The sequence below is a fragment of the Gopherus flavomarginatus genome, chromosome 3 (genome assembly GCF_025201925.1).
Source record: "Gopherus flavomarginatus isolate rGopFla2 chromosome 3, rGopFla2.mat.asm, whole genome shotgun sequence".
Classification (NCBI taxonomy): domain Eukaryota; kingdom Metazoa; phylum Chordata; order Testudines; family Testudinidae; genus Gopherus; species Gopherus flavomarginatus.
The window spans coordinates 236,784,754-236,800,983 of record NC_066619.1 but is presented as its reverse complement, the minus strand read 5'-3'; the positions used below and the strand labels follow the sequence as shown (position 1 = coordinate 236,800,983).

At 42.1% G+C, this 16,230-nt stretch overlaps 1 protein-coding gene and 1 pseudogene across 1 annotated transcript in view; one reads left to right on the top strand and one right to left on the bottom strand.

Annotated features, from left to right (window-relative positions):
* GABRA2 (gamma-aminobutyric acid type A receptor subunit alpha2) overlaps nt 1-16,230 on the bottom strand; it is a 333,249-nt gene that overhangs the window by 136,080 nt on the left and 180,939 nt on the right. The gene's annotated exons all lie outside the window — the stretch shown is intronic.
* On the top strand, nt 13,974-15,392 carry LOC127046361 (histone H2A.J-like; annotated as a pseudogene).

Sequence of the window (16,230 nt, the reverse complement as noted above, 5' to 3'; positions counted from 1 at the left end):
GTAGGTATTAGTTTCTCACATATATCTACTGAATTGTATGGTCTTGAAATGAAACCAGACATGAACAAAAACAACCTTGGGGCATTTCAGCTCTCTCTTTATACAGCTCTTTATCCTCTTTGGGCCTTTATCTTTGGACTTCTGTAACAAGCAATCACCAATCAGTGGCCCTCTTCTCTGGGTGAAGCTTTAAAGGGCGTTTGGGATGGGGATATGTGTGTTGTTGTTTGGCATAAACAGAGTTGGAGAATTTGCTTTAACCTCACTTCAGGGATTCCCTAGAAAACCCACTTACCATTTAGTGTGACAGAGGTCCATGCCTGTGTGGCACATTTCAGTGTAGTCTTTTGAACTAGTTACACTTCCCAGCACTCACAACTGACACACCAGTGAGCAGTTCTTTTCACACAAAGTCCATCAGATGGCTTCCGTGCTGTCAAGTGTAGATATTTTGGGGTCTGAGTAAAGTACTAGGCTCTGGTTTTGAGAAATTATATTGAAAGGATTGGAAGCCAACAAGATGGGTGGGTTGAAAGGTGTTTTAGATCAGAAACTCAGAACAGATGAAGCCAAACTGAAGGTCTTAATATCACCTTGTCCTGGAGAATTAAAGGGATGGGGGGAAAGACATATAACATGCTTTGATCCCATTGAAATGAAAAATGTCTGCTAGAACTCAGGGATATGGGAGAGTCAGGTTCAAGTCCCTGATCCCATTAATATTTATTTATACAAAGTGGAATAGCACCAACAGGAGAGATTGAGAGACCCACTCCAGTAGAGCCAATAGGTTAGGGCACTTTCATGGGAGGTGGGAGACTTGGATTCAAGTCCCCTCTGATTTGAAGCAGGAACAGGGATTTGAAGCTGAGTCTTCACATACTGGCTGGGTGCCCTGACCACTGGGCTTATGGCTATATGGGGGTGAGGGGCCTCTGTCCCTCTCTAGGTTTTGTGGATGTGTGGTGTGATTTGTTTTGTTTGACAAGAAAGGGCTGTCCTAGCATTAATCTGTGAGCTGGGGTAGAACGGCCTAATCCCATCTTCTAACAGTGGGTCTCCTCTTCAAGAGATAGCTGGAAGGTCTGCTCCCCCCTCTGTTGAAAGTGTAAATTCATCTTTGCTAAGGGGCACAGAAGCCAGTTATTGCCTGTGCACAATGGATGCAAATCTTGCAGCTCAAATCACATATGAAAATATAGCAGAGGGGATGATTTAACTTTCAAAACATGTTTTAAATCAGTGATACTCAGACTTTAGTGGTTCAGGAACCAAATTAGTCATCAACATTACCCAAAAAGCTATTGTAGAGTGAAATAATTGTTCATTTACTCTGCTACTATATATTCATACTTATACAGTATGATGGGGAAATATTAAGTGTGTGTGTGTAAATGTTATTCCTGCAGAAAATAAATTAACTTAATTGGTTAATAACATAGCAAAAGCATCCTGATTGGTTAATAACTTTGGTTAATAATTCAGTCACCTAGTGTTTTAATATCATGTGCTGCAAAGAGTCGCAAGAGAAACATTAAAGAGCCACGTGCGGCTCTTGAGCCTCAGTCTGCGTATCACTGTTTTAGGCCCATGTATTGAAATCTGATGCTATATTAGTTTTAATAATTAGCTAAGCTATTCTCTGGTTACAAGTACAGCAATATAAATACTGTACATCAGTCAATTACGGTTTATTCAGTTAAACAGTTGCTCTCAGGTATATCAACACTGAAATATATTTGATCTTAATGTACATGGTAAAATGAATTGTGTACGGTTGGGAGGCTTCTTTTAAAAATAGCTGGTAATGTGAATATTTAATCACATCATCTGATGTGTTGTATAATTTAGTACATCAGTTAGCACTTTCAGCAGAAAGGTATTCAGTAATATTTTTATCATATGTTAATCCGGACAGAACTAAAATGAATGAAAAGGATTGATGTTTTGGTTATAGCATGACAAGCTCCATTCTTAACTTGCACTGTTTTCAGTCAATTTTTTGTATTAGTAATAAATGTTTTTTAGCCATTTTGGGATAAGCGTACATCCAGGTTTAATAGAAATTTGTAATTTGCCCTGTGCGCTTTTACAAATTCTTCAAGGGGGCAACAATTGTTTAAAAGATTGCTTATAATCCCTGACTCCATTACAAGTTCATTTGAAGGTGTTGCTGGGGCTATGTCTGCTCTCTCTCTTGTTTGTCTGACTGTGGAGGTGATTCATGTTCGCCAAGCCCTTAATAGATTCATGTCTTCTCCTGGATTCTCTACTTTCCCAGGCAGTAGATGTTTCCTAAATGCCTTTTTTCCAGCTTCAGCTGACCTAAAGTTTGGGAACTTCAATGTGTGATCAGAGCTGGGTCAATACTGTTTTTTTTCCCCCTTCCACAAATATTTGTTCAAATTTTAAAATGGATTTGCTTCAGCCAGGTTCACATGCCTTTGGTGTTTGCTTTCTATGAACATTTGGGCAAGTGCATTTCATTATACTTCCCTGGAACTGGGCCAGCTGGTGGTTCTCATATCATTCAGGATAAAAAGCTGTATTTTTACAGCTTTACAATGTTACTTTTTTCTACACTTGTGCATCTTCTTACCCCCACCATTCCTTTTAAGGAAGATCATCACAGCTGGAGCTACCAGCCCACCTTTGTACACACCCCTTCAAGTGAAGTTCTATCAATCTTTGCCTGCTGGCCTTGTTAATATTGCTTTGTCATGTTAACTGTCTTGACTGAAAGATCACAATGAATCCATCTACCTCTGCTTTTAGATATGCAGGCTTATTTAATTCATTGTTAATGTTTATTCTACCCCCATAGCATTAGGACTCATTGACAGTTTAATTGACTAATTTACAAACCAGGTATAGTGCTTATTACTGTGACCAAAATCTTGGAGCACATAGAGGGTCCTGAGACAGGTGTTGAATGACCAGAGGTCTTTCTGTGACAGTGTACCCCATAAGGCTTTATAGGGGTGTCATAAACAGATAGTCAAGGGTTAATAGAACAAAAGTACTTCATGTCTCTTTTGCCTGTAAAGGGTTAAGTTCAGTGAGCCTGGCTGTCACCTGACCAGAAGAACAATCAGAGGACAGTATACTTTCAAATCTTGAAGGAGGGAAGTTTTTGTGTGTGCTGTTAGTGTTTGGTGGTTTTTCACTCTGGAGGCTCAGAGGGACCAGACGTGCAACCAGGTTTCTCTCCAATCTCTCCGATACAGGCTCTTATTAGTTCAAAATAGTGAGTACTAGGTAGATAAAGCGAGTTAGGCTTATGGCTGGAAGGAGTTCCAATTTGTATTTTGCTAAAAGGATTTTAATTTGTACTTGTATACTTAGGCTGGGAGGGTATTCCCAGTGTCTATAGCTGAAAGACCCTGTACCTATTCCATTTTAAATTTACAAAGATAATTTTTACTGTTTTTCTTGCTTTAATTAAAAGTTCTTTGTTTAAGAACCTGATTTTTTTTATTCTGGTGTGAGACCCCAGGGGACTCGGTCTGGATTCACCAGGGAATTGGTGGGGAGAAAGGAGGGAAGGGGGAGAGAGAGGCTAATTTCTCTGTGTTAGGATTACTATCTCTCTCAGGGAGAGTCTGGGAGGGGGAGAGAGAAGGAGGGGGGAAGGTGAATTTTCCTCTCTGTTTCAAGATTCAAGGAGTTTGAATCACAATGATCTTCCAGAGTAACCTAGGGAGGGGAAGCCTGGGAGAGGCAACGGTGGGGGAAAGGGTTTACTTTCCTTGTGGTAAGATCCAGAGGGTCTGGGTCTTGGGATTCCCCGGGCAAGGGAGACCAGAGTGTACCAGGCACTGGAATTCCTGGTTGGTGGCAGCACTACAGGTTCTAAGCTGGTAATTAAGCTTAGAGGAATTCATGCTGGTATCCCATCTTTTGGACGCTAAGGTTCAGAGTGGGGAATTATATCATGATGGGAGGGTGCTTATAAATGTATGTATGATATAACTGGAATAGGGTTTTGCTACATATGCCATGTAACATATCTATGTAAAGGTTATGATCTATTGGTTATGTTCATCCTAGTTTTATGAAGGCACCATTTGTGTGTTCAAAGTTATGAACATTGGCTTTATAATTGCTTGATTTCTAAGGGCTTTGCTACGGAGCACTCCCGCGGCAGCGCTTTGAAGTGCGAGTGTGGTCGCAGCGCCAGCACTGTGGGAGAGCTCTCGCGGCGCCAGCACTGTGGGAGAGCTCTCGCGGCGCCAGCACTGTGGGAGAGCTCTCGCGGCGCCAACGCTGGAAGAGAGCTCTCGCGGCGCCAACGCTGGAAGAGAGCTCTCGCGGCGCTGCACGTACTCCACCTCCCCGTGGGGATTAGCTTGCAGTGCTGGGAGCCACACTCCCAGCGCTGGGGCACTGTTTACACTGGCGCTTTGCAGCGCTGAAACTTGCTGCACTCAGGGGTGTGTTTTTTCACATCCCTGAGCGAGAAAGTTGCAGCGCTGTAAAGCGCCAGTGTAGCCAAGGCCTAAGTAGCCTTAGGATATGGCTACACTTGCAGCTGTACAGTGCTGGGAGTTACAGCTGTCTTCGTACAGCTGTGTAGGGAAAGCGCTGCAGTGTGGCCACACTGACAGCTACCAGCACTGCAGTGTGGCCACATTTGCAGCGTTTGCAGCGCTGTTGGGAGTGGCTGAACAGGCATTCTGGGATACCTCCGAATACATCTGGAGGCCAATTACAGCACTTTTGGTGGCCACACTGGTGGAGCAGCGCTGCATCACCAGCGCTGCAATCGTTATACCCCAGGCAGAGCAGGAGTACAGCCAGCGCTGCAGCCAGGGAGATGCAGCGCTGTATGTGCCTTGCAAGTGTGGACGGTGAGTAAGTTGCAGAGCTGTAAACCCACCACCAATGCTGCAACTCTCCAGTGTAGCCAAGCCCTTAGGGTATGGTTACACTTGACATTTCAAAGCGCTGCTGTGGCAGCGCTTTGAAGTGCGTGTTTGGTCGGAGCACCAGCGCTGGGAGAGAGCTCTCCCAGCACTGCACGTAAACCACATCCCTTATGGGTGTAGCTTGCAGCGCTGGGAGCCGCGCTCCCAGCGCTGCGGCACTGATTACACTGAGGCTTTACAGCGCTGTATCTTGCAGCGCTCAGGGGGGTGTTTTTTTCATACTCCTGAGTGCGAAAGTTGCAGCGCTGTAAAGCGCCAGTGTAGCCATGGCCTTAGTTAGAATATTTGGTTACTTCTTGGGAAAGGAATGTGCAAATTAAGTGCTCAATCAGGAAGCACTTAACAGACAAAAGAGCTTGGAAGACTCCAATTCACATAAGAAGTCTACCTGAGGGCGTTCAAGGTAGCATGTGGGTAATGGCTGCTACCTGCAAGTCCTGAGTCATGCATGGGCATGTGACTTGCCCATGTGATTCCAAATCTCCATTTTGTGACTGGATTCTACACAGGGTGAGGAAGGGGTCTCCACACACAAAAGAGAGTCTATTTAAACCTCTGAGAGACCACTCCATTTTGTCTTCAGCTGGCTAAAGAACAAGCCTCTCCACTCCCCAGGATACTTGAAGGAAACTAGAACAAAGGACAGTAACTACAGGGGGTGTGAGTGATTGCTGGACCCAGGCTAAAAGGAGATTAGTCTGTAAAAGGAGCATTCTGGAACTGGTTAGGATCTTATCTGTATTTAGTTTTATTAGACATAGATTTGCACATATTGTTTTATTTTGCTTGGTGACTTTGTGCTGTCTGTTGCTACTTTGAACTACTTAAATCCTACTTTCTGTATTTAGTCAAATGGATTTCTTTGGATTTAGACCCCATTGGGAGTTGAGCATCTGAGTGTTAAAGACAAGCACACTTCTGTGAGCTGTTTTCAAGTAAACCTGCAGCTTTGGGGCAAGTAATTCAGACTCTGGGTCTTTGTTGGAGCAGACAGGAGTGTCTGGCTCACCAAGACAGGGTGCTGGAGTCCTGAGCTGGCAAGAAAACAGAAGCACAGGTAGTCTTGACACATCAGTTGGCAGCTCCCAGGGGGGTTTCTGTGATCCAACCCGTCACACTTTCCTCATCTTTTGCTCAGGCAGACAACCATTAACTTCATTTGGAGTTTGCTTGAGTAAAAACTGTGTGATGATGCCATGACTTGACACAATATCTTTTTTTTTTTTCCTGCTGAATATCTGTTTGGGTATGGAGTCCGGTGGCACCTTAAAGACTAACAGATTTATTTGGGCATAAGCTTTTGTGGGTAAAAAACCTCACTTCTTCAGATGCATGGAGTGAAAGTTACAAATGCAGGCATTATATAATGACACAAGAAGAGAAGGGAGTTAGCTCACAAGTGGAGAACCAGTGTTAACAGGGCCAATTCGATCAGGGTGGATGTAGTCCACTCCCAATAATAGATGAGGAGGTGTCACTTCCAGGAGAGGCAAAGCTGCTTTTGTAATAAGCCAGCCACTCCCAGTCCCTATTCAAGCCCAAATTAATGATGTTAAATTTTCAAATGATTTTTAGTTCTTCTATTTCTCTTTGAAGTCTGTTTCTGAAGTGTTTTTTGTTCAAGTATGGCTACTTTTAAATCTGTTATAGAATGTCCTGGGAGATTGAAGTGTTCTCCTACTGGTTTTTGTATGTTACCATTCCTGATGTCCGATTTGTTTCCATTTATTCTTTTACATAGGGACTGTCCAGTCTGGCCAATGTACAAGGCAGAGGGGCATTGCTGGCACATGATGGCACATATAACATTAGTAGATGTGCAGGTGAATCAGCCCTTAATGCTGTGGCTGATGTGGTTGAGTCCTTTGATGGTGTCGCTAGTGTAGATATGGGGACAGAATAGGTAACAAGGTTTGCTACAGGGATTGGTTCCTGGGTTAGTGTTTCTGTGGTGTGGTGCGTAGTTACTGCAGAGTATTTGCTTCAGGTTCGGGTATGGATTGTCTACTATATAATCACCAGAAAGTATTAGGAAAATAAGTATTTTCTCATATTCTCTTGTAAGCTTGCTGTCATTCTGGGAAGAACTTGTCCAAAAAAAAGTAGTTGCAAACTGTCCTAAGTTTACAGAACTAGCCCTTTCGTATGGGCTAAAGCTAGTGTTCATTCAGGAAAGACACTGATGGCAAAGAGCACAGCACACACATTGCTTTAAGAGTCAGTAGCAAAGCACAGTTCTTCATAAGCTCTGTGATGTTTTCCTAGTCCATACAACTCACATCAATGATGTGTGACTTTGTAAGATAAAGGAAAGGAGACATACTGTTAATCCGCTTAATCAGAAAGAATACACAGGATATTTCTCTTAATTTTCCATCAGATGTTTGGAAATGTACAATAGCAGCTTTCTGGCAAACATATTCAATTTGAAATTACTAAAATACCTGCCACTCATATCTAAGAAACAGAGTTATACATATGCAATCTGCTGGCAGAATTTAATATAATATTTAGTGGCTGTATTTCTTGGCTGGCCTGAGATTGTTGTGTGTGATCTTGCATATCATCTCACATTAGTACGTGCTGAAGAAATAACAATGAACTGGAGGGTTAACCTGTAGATATGCTTGTATATTCTTCTGGGACAATTGCTGGAACAGGTTATGCCACATGTTTACTGCATAACTTCTACCTTGTGTATTGTCTATATATGAGAGAGTATTCTCAAAAAAAACCAAACTATTGATTAGAGAGCATGGAAGGCCTGGCACGAGTGTGTTGTGAAAACAAAAAGGTAAATATTCCAACTTTCTTTTGAGTTGAAAATCAAATTAGAAAAGGTAAGAGAGACTATAGAAATAAAATAGTTTTAGCATGAATCTTGTTCAGGTGAAACTTTATCACCTATTATAATAGCTGAATATTATACAGAGAGATTAATTACCATGGATATTGAGTATTGGTAATACACTTATCACACACAGTTTGCCAACAGCCAGAATTTGAAATTGGGATCCCAGTGAGATGAGTTATTTACTTCATAAATCACACTCACTGGCTTGTTTGTCTTACCCTTAAAGGCAGTTTGAATTCATAGACACGGACATTGATTTTTTTTCTGCTCAATCTTGCTAAACCTTGTACTGCTTTTATGGGTTTGTTTTTAATATCCATAAGAGCATTTAAGATTTTGTCTACGTTTGTTGCTTATTGTAACTGACTTTTTTGGCAACAGGTGCAGCTGTGACTGATGAGGTCTGCTACTGCCAAAAGCACTTTTAAACCAAGCCTTGAAATATCATCTAATGGGCTTTATTATTCTCCCCTCAAACCACTCAGTGTTGTTGTCATACTCTTGGGGATTGAAATCCCTATAAATCAGTGTGAGCTAATGTCTTAGAACATGGATTGCTAAATCTTTGCAAATATGCTACTATGGTAAACTGTGCTCCCAAAAAAACAAACAAGAGATATTGCTTTTATGCCCAGACAATCGACCACCCACCCAACTCTCTCAGTAGTTTTCATAGATCTTTAAGGCCAGAAGGATCCACTAGGGTAATCTAATCTGACCTGCTCCATAATTTATGCCATAAAACTCATTAAATAATTTCTACATCAAACCCATCATTTCAGTTTGAGCTAGTGTATCTCTTTTAGAAAGATATACAGTGTTGATTCAAAGACTTCAAGTAATGGATGACCTACCGCAGACCTAGGTACGTTATTCCAACTGTTAATTATCCTCACTGTTAAATTCATATAGAAATAAGGTGAATATTTTTATCTAGCTTCAGATTCAAACCTTAGGGGAAAAAGTAGGAATAACTAAATCTACTATCAGAATTTTCTTCCCTGTATAGGTAGTTGTAGACTGATCAAGTCATGTTTTAACCTTATCTTGAATAAACTAAATAGATTTGACTTCTGTTGTCTCACTATAAAGGCATGTTTTGCAGATCTTTACTGAACGCTCCAATTTCTCAACATCTTTTCTGAAGTGTTGGCACCGGAGATGGACACTGATTTAATAAGTACAAAGAAAGTGCAGGAAAAAAAGCAAAGCAAAGCAAAAGACCACCACAGGTAGGATCCCTCACTACTTTTCCTCATATTCTCCTATGAGGCAATCATGGGAGTCCGGGAGGCACACAAGTCTCCCAGTGTCAGCACCTCCATTTCTGCCTCACTGCAGACATATTAGGAGTTAGTTCCAGCACTGCCATTCCTCTATTCATTTTAGACCTTTCAGGAACTACAAGGAGAAAGCTCACCCATTGCCCCTTTCCAGACTCCCATCCCTTTGGGAATCACCAGTGAAGTTATTCTCTTGTGCATCCTCCCCTACTTGTTTATCCATCTCAAGTTGTCTCCCCAACTCCATCCTCATCTTACCACCAGCCTTTGGTTTTAGCCCCCTTAAGTGGAACTGAAATACTGACCCTTGTCTGCCTATGCCAGGCACAGACTAGAGAATAGATAATGTAACTCTGATTTTTTAAAAAAAAAGCTCCAGAGGTGATCCTGGCAGTTACAGGCCAGTAAGCCTAACTTCAGTACCAGGCAAATTGGTTGAAACAATAGCGAAGACAGAATCAGACACATAGATGAATATGTGTTGGGGAAGCGTCAACGAGCCCTTTTTAAAGGGAAATCGTGCTTCACCAATCTATTAGAATTCCCTAAGGCGGTCAACAAACATGTGGACAAGTGAGATCCAGTGGATGTAGTGTACTTGGATTTTCAGAAAGCTATTGACAAGGTCCCACAGCAAAGGCTCTTAAGCAAAGTAAAGAGTCATGGGATAAAAGGAAATGTCCTCCCATGGATCAGTAACTGGTTAAAAGATAGGAAACAAAGGGTAAGAATAAATGGACAGAGGTGAACAGCGGGGTTCCCCAAGGATCTGTACTGGGACCTGTAATGTTAAAAATTTTCATAAATGATCTGGAAAAGGGGTTGAACAGCAAGGTGGCAAAGTTTGCAAACAATAAAAAGTACTAAGCTAAGCCCAAAGCTTACTGAAAAGATACCATGGGATCTCACTAAACTGAGACTAGGAAGCAAAATGGCAGACGAAATTCATTGTTGCTAAGTGCAAAGTAATGCACATTGGAAAATAATAATTCCAAATATACATATAAAATGATGAGGTCTAAATCAGCTGTTACCACTCAAGAAAGATCTTGAAGTCATCATGGATGGTTCTCTGAAAACATCTTCTCACCATGCAGTGGTAGTCAAAAAAGCTGACAATGTTAGGAACCATTAGGAAAGGGAGAGACAATACAACAGAAAATATCATAATGCCACTATATAAATCCGTAGTATGCCCGCATGCAGTTATGGTCACCCCATCTCAAAAAAAATATTAGAATTGGAAAAGGTACAGAGAAGGGCAACAAAAATTATTAGGGATATGGAACAGCTTCCGTATGAGGGGAGATTAAAAAGACTGAGACTGTTCAGCTTAGAAACGAAATGACTAAAGTGGGATATGATAGTCTATAAAATCATGAATGGTGTGTAGAAAGTGAATAGTCAAGTGTTATTTACCCCTTCACTTAACATAAGAACCAGGGGTCACCCAATGAAACAAATAGGCAGCAGGTTTAAAACAAACAAAGGAAAGTTCTTCACACAACACACAGACAACCTGTGGAAATTCTTGCCAGGGATGTTGTGAAGCCAAAAATATAACTGCATTCAAAAAATAATTAGATAAGTTCATGGAGAATAAGTCCATCAATGGCTATTAGCCAAGATGGCCAGGGGCACAACCCCGTGCTCTGGGTGTCCTGAACCTCTGACTGCCAGAAATTGGGACTGGATGACAAGGGATGGACCACTCAATAACTGCCCTGTTCTTTTCATTTCTTCTGAAGAACCTGGCACTGGCCACTGCCAGAAGACAGGATACTAGACTAGATGGGCTGTTGGTGTACCCAGCATGGCCATTCTTGTGTTCTTATGCAGTAGCCTTTGGCACCTTGAAGGGGCTCTGATGCAGGGCAGGCTTGTCTCTGTTTACTTCCTCCTGCCTATACTGTTGCAGAGACATTGCATCCAGGCTCAAAGTAGACTCCAGATTCACTGGTCCCTACTCCTCTCCTTGCCCACACACTGTGCACATGATGGCATTCCATGCACAGTTCTACATCAAGCACATCACAAGGCACCTACAACTGTACGAGACCTTTAGCAGCCCTTTTGGTTGGGGTGGGTGGGGAGGAATAGGAAACCTAGTGGAAAAAAGAGTGAGAATTCATAGGGCTAGAGTAGCAGGCCAAAAGCCAGAGACAAGGTAGGTGCGCTTTACAGACTCATTTCCCTATACTGGCTAAGTCCCAAGAAAGAACTCTTTAGTGAATGTTGATCCTCCTATCCTGACTATTTCTCCAGTCCCTAGTGTTGTGGTGATGGAGGTTGGGCCAAATTCATTGTGATTGTCCCCCCGTGCCACCATGGGAGTAGAGAGCCACCTTGCAACTGGATATACAGAGGCAGTGCTAGCTGATTGGGGGCCCCCCATACACAACACTAAAAAGCAAACAGTGGGCTGCTCGGGACCCTAAACATCTGCTTATGTCTACTGCAAGTTCTGTGGATATAGGACTTTTGGGAGAGGCCTCTAGGAAAGTTGTTTCCAGCTCTTCAATGCCACATGTTACAAGAATCACAGGCACTGAGTGAGTAAGCAAGGATGGAAGACACATGACAGCTATGAAGATTTTTTCTCATTGATATGTAAGGAAGGACATGTGAATCTGAATTTTAGATCAACAGCCATGCCTTCAAATAGCTGCTATGGGATTTTTTTTGTATTGATTGTCTCAAAGTTACTGAATTTTTGCTAGTGCTGCAGTTGACTATATGTGATCAGTGAAGGTTGGAACAGCTGCTTGCCATAGATGTCCACACAGTAATCATTCTCTGTAATACAGCAAAGTCCAGAGGCTTGAATTTTTCTGTCTGGGAAGTGTATGTCAATCCTGACCTGAGACCTGTGGTATTCTCTCCATAGAATTAGATTCTCAGATGTCCCTTGCAACAGTGCCTCAGCCTCATCTGGTAAAGACCACCCTGGCAGTTCAGCTCAGCTCATTTTATAGAAAGGAATTACCCATAATCCTTCACTGATACAGATTGAAAAAAAATCAAGAATAGAATGGCCACTCACTCCTAGACTACATTTCCCAGAATACCACAAAGGGGATAATGCTTCTCTATCTCACAGCATGTAACAAGGAGGAAATCATTAATGTGTGAGGTGCTCAGATAATGTAGTGACAAGTGTCAAAAGAGAGTCAATAACTAGATTATAAAACCACCATTTGGCACCCTAAAAGGTGACTAATTATTTAATGGTATCTATTACGGTAGCTTCCAGAGGTCCCACGATTAGGGATTCTATGGTGCTGGGCACTGTATAAACATAGAGGGAGACATGGTCCCTGATCAGAAGAGTTTACTATCTAAGAAGACTAAAATCTGTAGGTATTCACCTAAAATCACCAGTTATTTTCACACAATCACCAAATATCAATGGGACAGTAACCAGTGATCTGAAGAAAGGCTCCATTTTCCTTCACACATCCAGTCCCCATAACTGAGGTTCATCATTAATCATTTAGCATTAACCCTCAGTTAGTAAGCTAGTATGTGTACTGACAAAGTGAATATGAGAAGGGTTCCAAATACAGGCCAAGGGGAAAGTTTTATTGTTTAACCTAATGCATAACCTTTTTGAAGCTCCTCGTGTAACAGCCACCTTTCATTCATGAAGAGTGCTAGAGCAATGAAACAGATAATGGAAACAAGAGAAGTCTTCGCCCAAAACAAAGTCATGTGCAAGGTTGGAGTAGGAGTTGGGCTATGGAACCCAAGAATGTTCTGTGATCTGGTAAACTCAGGGGAGGGGTTTGATTGGATTGGAGCACTGTGTGAGAAGCAGCAAGAAACACCACAGAAGCCAACAGAAAGCCAAGACCTAACACAACAAACACTGTGAATGTGGCACTGAGAAGAATCCGAGAGAGAGCAAACAGTTTGGGCCGAGTACTGACTGAATGAGGCAAGAAATGCTCTCATTTGATTCCTGCTGAAGTCAGGTACAGAGGACTTCATACATTTTTGTAAACAAACAGGATTGAATCAAAGAAATACCTGCCTCCATCATCAATTTCTCCTCCTAACGCAAACAACTTGCAGGTTCCCACATTCTGGCTAACCACTCAGGTCAAAAGAAGCAACAATAGCCAAAGGCAGCCAGCCGAGTAGACCAGATGTCACTGAACAGTGAACTGTACAATATGAAACAATTAGATATTTTCCAACTTCAGTTATTGCCCTTATTTTACAAACTATTTCTTCTAGGTTTAGGGCCTTTTCTCACTGCAAATATTTCCTTTGTTATTCTATTTGTTGAATTTGGGTTCTTATACTGTATCCATCACCATGATATCAAGTTACCTTCCAGTGGTACTTCAGGTAATGTGACTGGCAGCATTCATATCTGCTCTTCCCATCTCTGTTCTTCATCCCCAAGGCAAAAATAGGAAGTAGGAGGGAGCTACATTGCAGAGCTGAGTTAATAGCTGAAGATACAAAAAAAGTTGCCAGTAAAAAGAGAAAAAAGAGTCAGTTAAGATTAGAGTTCTACATTGTTCTCTTACCTTTGTACACACCATCAAGTTGATCCCCCTGGTTGAATTAAATGGGAACTATGTTTTTTACTGACTCCCTTGAATTGGACCTGGGTTGTCAGATAGGAATTGTTGATTACGTGAGGGGGAGGTTACCTCATGGCTGAACAGAGAGAAGCAGGCAGTCTACAGCAGACAGACTACTGCTGGCTTGAGAGGGGACGTTGTGCTGAGAAAACTGGCAGGAGAAGAGAGGGTTTATCGGCAGCTCACTCAGTTCCCCTCCAGACCAGGTGCACTGCCATGGGTTTAGGAGGTGGCTCCTAGAAGAAGAGGAAGGGCTGTGCCTGCATCCTGCCCTCCTCATGCTGTACCAGCAGGGCTAGCCTACGAGGGCAGAATGAGCCAGCATTGGCACAAGATTGCAGCTGGAGACATTGCGTGTATAATGTCAGCCAGGAGATGCTGCTGCTGTGCAGCACTCTTTCAACCTGAATGCAACAATCTGAGGCAATGGCTGAAGTTGCTACCAGCCCACTGAGCAAATACCTGGCTGTCCATTGGCTATGTTGGGCCTGACCAGTAAAAACAGTCTCTCATATGCATATTATACAAACCCACAGAACATTCAGGCTTCATGATTAAGCAGAAAAATTAAGAAACCCAGGGTTGCATTTGCAGCCTTAACTCTGCCCCCCCTGTGCATAGACACTACAAGGTCAGATTTAATTATACTGTTCCTCAGATAAAGAAAATATAAGGAACTATACTGCATTGTCTACAGCATTAGACACATGCTTTAGGTCCATAGCACCTTAGGAAGCTCACAGAAGGGAACCTTTCTCACATGCACTCCACATCTGGCAATGCTCTCTTTTCCACAGCTGGCCTTCTAATCTACTAGTGATGCAGCTCCGAGTCAAACTATTCCCTCTTATATTCACAGAGGGAACATATTCAGATCCTGTTTTTCTATTTGTTCTGGTGACAACAAGCACCTTTGTAACTTGATGAAATATCAAAATGTATAGCCACTCTGACTAAAGGCCAACCCAATACATCAAGGCTATGGCTCATGAGCAGCAGCTGTTAAATTCTTGACAAACAGCTCCTAGTTTTTCTCTGATTTGAAAAGGTCATGTATCAAGCTATGAGTACTTATGCTTTTGTTCTCTCATCTGTGGATGGTTAGAGAGAGGAATCCTGAATTATTTGAGAGGTTTTTTTAAACGAATACACACTATTTAGAAAAGGATAGAAATATTACATGGTCACTGCTCTTCTTCTCTCATGCAACCCTACTGACTCCAATGGGGCTGCATAGGTATCTCTGACAGCAGAATTCGACTCTGTTTTCAGATGCTTTTTCTGTTTGTGTTTTTGTGAACAGTGGTGGCTGTGGTGAAGAAGTGTCGCAACCATGGGCTGAGGGAAACAAGGTGGCAAAGTGAGGGCTAAGGCAAAGTCTTGTTCATCATGGGCTGGCTTGCAGTTCGTGGTGGGCCGTGTTCATCGGCTTCTCTAGAATGATAATTATGCTGACCGAGTTGGAGCTGGAGCCCCTGTCTATATGGCAGGCATCTTAGAATATCTGACTGCTGAGGTCCTCGAGTTGGCTGGCAACACTGCTTGGGATTAAAAACAAAAACAAAAAACAAAAACCAGGATCAGCCCCCATCTGCAGCTCGCCATCCATAATGACAAGGAGCTCAACAAGCTACTGGGGAAAGTCACTATCTCTCAAGCGGGTGTTCTGCCCAACATCCAGGATGTGCTGCTGCCTAAGAAAACCAAAAGTCATAAAGCCAAGAGCAACTAAAAGTGACCTAGAGGAAAAAAAGATCCAAATCTGTGCTTAAAAAAATATATATATATATTTTTAAATAGAGCATTGTTGGCACAGGGCTTCAGTTCTGGTAATGCTATCTTCTTGTAGTTAGTGCTATGTTTTCCCAAACACAGAAAGCCAAAGAAGTATCTCTCACACTAGATCTCTCTATCTAGATGTAACATAGTACTTATTTCCAAGGCATAAGAGCATGCCCAAGAATTCTACAGGGTATGTGAGAGAGAAAGCTTGCTCATGCTTCACTCTTTCTTCTATCTACCAGCGATTGGACTTTTTGTTTTTTGCTATAGGAGGAAGGCTCAGCTGAAGAGTTTTGAAGGAACTCTGGTTCCTGGACATCCTCATCTCTTCCAGATGTATGTGCCAGTGTGACGTTATCTAATAAAATATAACCTGTAGATCATTGTTGCTACCACTGCTAGATAATTGCAACAAATCTTGTACAAAATGTGGCATGTAAGATGTCTATGGAAAAGTTATGATTAGCGGAATATGATTATGCTATTTGTATGCATGTATCATTTGTGTATCTGAATTTATGAGTATTGGCTCTATACCTGAATTTCTAATGTATTTGCTTCTGGGAAACACCAACAAGGTGTTTAGCCAGCAAATTGTGAAGGAACTATTCAAATACAATAGCTCATCAAGGAACACTTAACTCACAATGGACCATGGGAGACGCTTATCTGCAGATAACGGACTTTCCTGCAACGACTAAGTGAAATCATGCATAGACATGTGACTTGACTATGTGACTCCAAACTCCATCTTTTACTTGTAATTTTCCACTGTCAGAACAATGGAA